The 4932-nt window shown below is 40.9% G+C and overlaps 7 non-coding genes across 7 annotated transcripts in view; all 7 read right to left on the bottom strand.

Annotated features, from left to right (window-relative positions):
- LOC113083265 (5S ribosomal RNA) overlaps positions 1-94 on the bottom strand; it is a 119-nt gene extending 25 nt beyond the window's left edge. Inside the window, exon 1 of the ribosomal RNA XR_003283158.1 lies at positions 1-94. This exon is cut by the window's left edge and continues 25 nt beyond it. This is a non-coding gene — a ribosomal RNA (5S ribosomal RNA).
- A 933-nt stretch (positions 95-1027) lies between these two features.
- LOC113083274 (5S ribosomal RNA) lies at positions 1028-1146 on the bottom strand. The gene has a single exon (XR_003283167.1). It is a non-coding gene; the product is annotated as a 5S ribosomal RNA (ribosomal RNA).
- A 910-nt stretch (positions 1147-2056) lies between these two features.
- LOC113083269 (5S ribosomal RNA) lies at positions 2057-2175 on the bottom strand. The gene has a single exon (XR_003283162.1). It is a non-coding gene; the product is annotated as a 5S ribosomal RNA (ribosomal RNA).
- A 515-nt stretch (positions 2176-2690) lies between these two features.
- Positions 2691-2809, bottom strand: LOC113083258 (5S ribosomal RNA). The gene has a single exon (XR_003283151.1). It is a non-coding gene; the product is annotated as a 5S ribosomal RNA (ribosomal RNA).
- Positions 2810-3182: 373 nt separating this feature from the next.
- LOC113083247 (5S ribosomal RNA) lies at positions 3183-3301 on the bottom strand. Its single transcript, XR_003283140.1, has one exon. It is a non-coding gene; the product is annotated as a 5S ribosomal RNA (ribosomal RNA).
- Positions 3302-3659: 358 nt separating this feature from the next.
- On the bottom strand, positions 3660-3778 carry LOC113083264 (5S ribosomal RNA). Its single transcript, XR_003283157.1, has one exon. It is a non-coding gene; the product is annotated as a 5S ribosomal RNA (ribosomal RNA).
- Positions 3779-4567: 789 nt separating this feature from the next.
- On the bottom strand, positions 4568-4685 carry LOC113083280 (5S ribosomal RNA). The gene has a single exon (XR_003283172.1). It is a non-coding gene; the product is annotated as a 5S ribosomal RNA (ribosomal RNA).
- Positions 4686-4932: the final 247 nt, after the last annotated feature.

Raw genomic sequence — 4932 nt, 5'->3', positions numbered from 1 at the left:
GCGGTCTCCCATCCAAGTACTAACCAGGCCCAAACCTGCTTAGCTTCCGAGATCAGACGAGATCGGGCATCGCCAGGTTGGTATGGCCGTAAGCGAAGACTGCTGCAAAGAGAGGGCTATTTAAAGAACAGCCAATCTTATCGCCGGTACATTATATAAGTAGGAAAGAAAACCCAAAAGCTTAAATCAATCAATCAATCACCTTTATTTATATAGTGCTTTAAACAAAATACATTGCGTCAAAGCACTGAACAACATTAATTTGGAAAACAGTGTCTCAATAATGCAAAATGATAGTTAAAGGCAGTTCATCATTGGATTCAGTTATGTCATCTCTGTTCAGTTGAAATAGTGTCTGTTTTTATTTGCAATCAAGTCAATGATATCGCTGTAGATGAAGTGACCCCAACTAAGCAAGCCAGAGGCGACAGCGGCAAGGAACGGAAACTCCATCGGTGACAGAATGGAGAAAAAAACCTTGGGAGAAACCAGGCTCAGTTGGGGGGTCAGTTCTCCTCTGACCAGACGAAAACCAGTAGTTCAATTCCAGGCTGCAGCAAAGTCAGATTGTGCAGAAGAATCATCTGTTTCCTGTTTTAAAGCACCTGGTATTCCTAGGCAGTCTCTCATCAAAGTGCTAACCAGACCTAAACCTGCTAAGATTCAGAGATCGGGCATTGACTCTTTTTTTTTTTTTTTTTTTTTTTTTTTTTAATGAAAAATTATTATATAATTCGTGAAATTTTCCAAAGAGATTAAAGCACCTGGTATTCCCAGGCAGTCTCCCATCCATGTACTAACCAGGCCCAAACCTGCTAATATTCAAAGATCGGGCATTGACTCTATTTTTTGGCAAAATTATTATATACTAAGTGAAAAATGTCCAAAAAGCTTACAGCACCTGGTATTCCCAGGCAGTCTCCCATCCATGTACTAACCAGGCCCAAACCTGCTAATATTCAGAGATCGGGCATTGACTCTATTTTTTTGGCAAAATTATTATATACTAAGTGAAAAATGTCCAAAAAGTTTACAGCACCTGGTATTCCCAGGCGGTCTCCCATCCAAGTACTAACCAGGCCCAAACCTGCTTAGCTTCTGAGATCAGACGAGATCGGGCATCGCCAGGTTGGTATGGCCGTAAGCGAAGACTGTTGCAAAGAGAGGGCTATTTAAAGAACAGCCAATCTAATCGCCAGTACTTTATATAAGTAGGAAAGAGAACCCAAAAGCTTAAATCAATCAATCAATCACCTTTATTTATATAGTGCTTTAAACAAAATACATTGCGTCAAAGCACTGAACAACATTCATTTGGAAAACAGTGTCTCAATAATGCAAAATGATAGTTAAAGGCAGTTCATCATTGAATTCAGTTATGTCATCTCTGTTCAGTTGAAATAGTGTCTGTTTTTATTTGCAATCAAGTCAATGATATCGCTGTAGATGAAGTGACCCCAACTAAGCAAGCCAGAGGCGACAGCGGCAAGGAACCGAAACTCCATCGGTGACAGAATGGAGAAAAAAACCTTGGGAGAAACCAGGCTCAGTTGGGGGGTCAGTTCTCCTCTGACCAGACGAAAACCAGTAGTTCAATTCCAGGCTGCAGCAAAGTCAGATTGTGCAGAAGAATCATCTGTTTCCTGTTTTAAAGCACCTGGTATTCCTAGGCAGTCTCTCATCAAAGTGCTAACCAGACCTAAACCTGCTAAGATTCAGAGATCGGGCATTGACTCTATTTTTTGGCAAAATTATTATATACTAAGTGAAAAATGTCCAAAAAGCTTACAGCACCTGGTATTCCCAGGCAGTCTCCCATCCATTTACTAACCAGGCCCAAACCTGCTAATATTCAGAGATCGGGCATTGACTCTATTTTTTGGCAAAATTATTATATACTAAGTGAAAAATGTCCAAAAAGCTTACAGCACCTGGTATTCCCAGGCGGTCTCCCATCCAAGTACTAACCAGGCCCAAACCTGCTAATATTCAAAGATCGGGCATTGACTCTATTTTTTGGCAAAATTATTATATACTAAGTGAAAAATGTCCAAAAAGCTTACAGCACCTGGTATTCCCAGGCGGTCTCCCATCCAAGTACTAACCAGGCCCAAACCTGCTTAGCTTCCGAGATCAGACGAGATCGGGCATAGCCAGGTTGGTATGGCCGTAAGCGAAGACTGCTGCAAAGAGAGGGCTATTTAAAGACCAGCCAATCTAATCGCCAGTACATTAGATAAGTAGGAAAGAAAACCCAAAAGTTTAAAGCACCTGGTATTCCTAGGCAGTCTCTCATCAAAGTGCTAACCAGACCTAAACCTGCTAAGATTCAGAGATCGGGCATAGACTCAATTTTTTTTTTTTTTTTTTTTTTTTTAATGAAAGATTATTATATAATTCGTGAAATTTTCCAAACAGATTAAAGCACCTGGTATTCCCAGGCAGTCTCCCATCCATGTACTAACCAGGCCCAAACCTGCTAATATTCAGAGATCGGGCATTGACTCTATTTTTTGGCAAAATTATTATATACTAAGTGAAAAATGTCCAAAAAGCTTACAGCACCTGGTATTCCCAGGCGGTCTCCCATCCAAGTACTAACCAGGCCCAAACCTGCTAATATTCAAAGATCGGGCATTGACTCTATTTTTTGGCAAAATTATTATATACTAAGTGAAAAATGTCCAAAAAGCTTACAGCACCTGGTATTCCCAGGCGGTCTCCCATCCAAGTACTAACCAGGCCCAAACCTGCTTAGCTTCCGAGATCAGACGAGATCGGGCATAGCCAGGTTGGTATGGCCGTAAGCGAAGACTGCTGCAAAGAGAGGGCTATTTAAAGACCAGCCAATCTAATCGCCAGTACATTATATAAGTAGGAAAGAAAACCCAAAAGTTTAAAGCACCTGGTATTCCTAGGCAGTCTCTCATCAAAGTGCTAACCAGAGCTAAACCTGCTAAGATTCAGAGATCGGGCATAGACACAATTTTTTTTTTTTTTTTTTTTAATGAAAGATTATTATATAATTCGTGAAATTTTCCAAACAGATTAAAGCACCTGGTATTCCCAGGCAGTCTCCCATCCATGTACTAACCAGGTCCAAACCTGCTAATATTCAGAGATCGGGCATTGACTCTATTTTTTGGCAAAATTATTATATACTAAGTGAAAAATGTCCAAAAAGCTTACAGCACCTGGTATTCCCAGGCGGTCTCCCATCCAAGTACTAACCAGGCCCAAACCTGCTTAGCTTCCGAGATCAGACGAGATCGGGCATAGCCAGGTTGGTATGGCCGTAAGCGAAGACTGCTGCAAAGAGAGGGCTATTTAAAGATCAGCCAATCTAATCGCCAGTACATTATATAAGTAGGAAAGAAAACCCAAAAGCTTAAAGCACCTGGTATTTCTAGGCAGTCTCTCATCAAAGTGCTAACCAGACCTAAACCTGCTAAGATTCAGAGATCGGGCATTGACTCTATTTTTTGGCAAAATTATTATATACTAAGTGAAAAATGTCCAAAAAGCTTACAGCACCTGGTATTCCCAGGCAGTCTCCCATCCATGTACTAACCAGGCCCAAACCTGCTAATATTCAGAGATCGGGCATTGACTCTATTTTTTGGCAAAATTATTATATACTAAGTGAAAAATGTCCAAAAAGCTTACAGCACCTGGTATTCCCAGGCGGTCTCCCATCCAAGTACTAACCAGGCCCAAACCTGCTTAGCTTCCGAGATCAGACGAGATCGGGCATCGCCAGGTTGGTATGGCCGTAAGCGAAGACTGCTGCAAAGAGAGGGCTATTTAAAGAACAGCCAATCTTATCGCCAGTACATTATATAAGTAGGAAAGAAAACCCAAAAGCTTAAATCAATCAATCAATCACCTTTATTTATATAGTGCTTTAAACAAAATACATTGCGTCAAAGCACTGAACAACATTCATTTGGAAAACAGTGTCTCAATAATGCAAAATGATAGTTAAAGGCAGTTCATCATTGGATTCAGTTATGTCATCTCTGTTCAGTTGAAATAGTGTCTGTTTTTATTTGCAATCAAGTCAATGATATCGCTGTAGATGAAGTGACCCCAACTAAGCAAGCCAGAGGCGACAGCGGCAAGGAACGGAAACTCCATCGGTGACAGAATGGAGAAAAAAACCTTGGGAGAAACCAGGCTCAGTTGGGGGGTCAGTTCTCCTCTGACCAGACGAAAACCAGTAGTTCAATTCCAGGCTGCAGCAAAGTCAGATTGTGCAGAAGAATCATCTGTTTCCTGTTTTAAAGCACCTGGTATTCCTAGGCAGTCTCTCATCAAAGTGCTAACCAGACCTAAACCTGCTAAGATTCAGAGATCGGGCATTGACTCTTTTTTTTTTTTTTTTTTTTTTTTAATGAAAGATTATTATATATTCGTGAAATTTTCCAAAGAGATTAAAGCACCTGGTATTCCCAGGCAGTCTCCCATCCATGTACTAACCAGGCCCAAACCTGTTAATATTTAGAGATCGGGCATTGACTCTATTTTTTGGCAAAATTATTATATACTAAGTGAAAAATGTCCAAAAAGCTTACAGCACCTGGTATTCCAGGCGGTCTCCCATCCAAGTACTAACCAGGCCCAAACCTGCTTAGCTTCCGAGATCAGACGAGATTGGGCATAGCCAGGTTGGTATGGCCGTAAGCGAAGACTGCTGCAAAGAGAGGGCTATTTAAAGAACAGCCAATCTAATCGCCAGTACATTATATAAGTAGGAAGAAAACCCAAAAGCTTAAGCACCTGGTTTTCCTAGGCAGATCTCTCATCAAAGTACTAAACCAGGACCTAACCTGCTAAGATCAGAGATCGGGCATTGACTCTATTTTTTGGCAAAATTATTATTATACTAGTTGAAAAAATGTCCAAAAAGCTTACAGCACCTGGTATTCCCAG

The sequence above is a fragment of the Carassius auratus genome, unplaced genomic scaffold (genome assembly GCF_003368295.1).
Source record: "Carassius auratus strain Wakin unplaced genomic scaffold, ASM336829v1 scaf_tig00037444, whole genome shotgun sequence".
Lineage (NCBI taxonomy): Eukaryota > Metazoa > Chordata > Actinopteri > Cypriniformes > Cyprinidae > Carassius > Carassius auratus.
The sequence above is the reverse complement of the archived record's forward strand: the minus strand, read 5'-3'. Positions and strand labels throughout refer to the sequence as shown.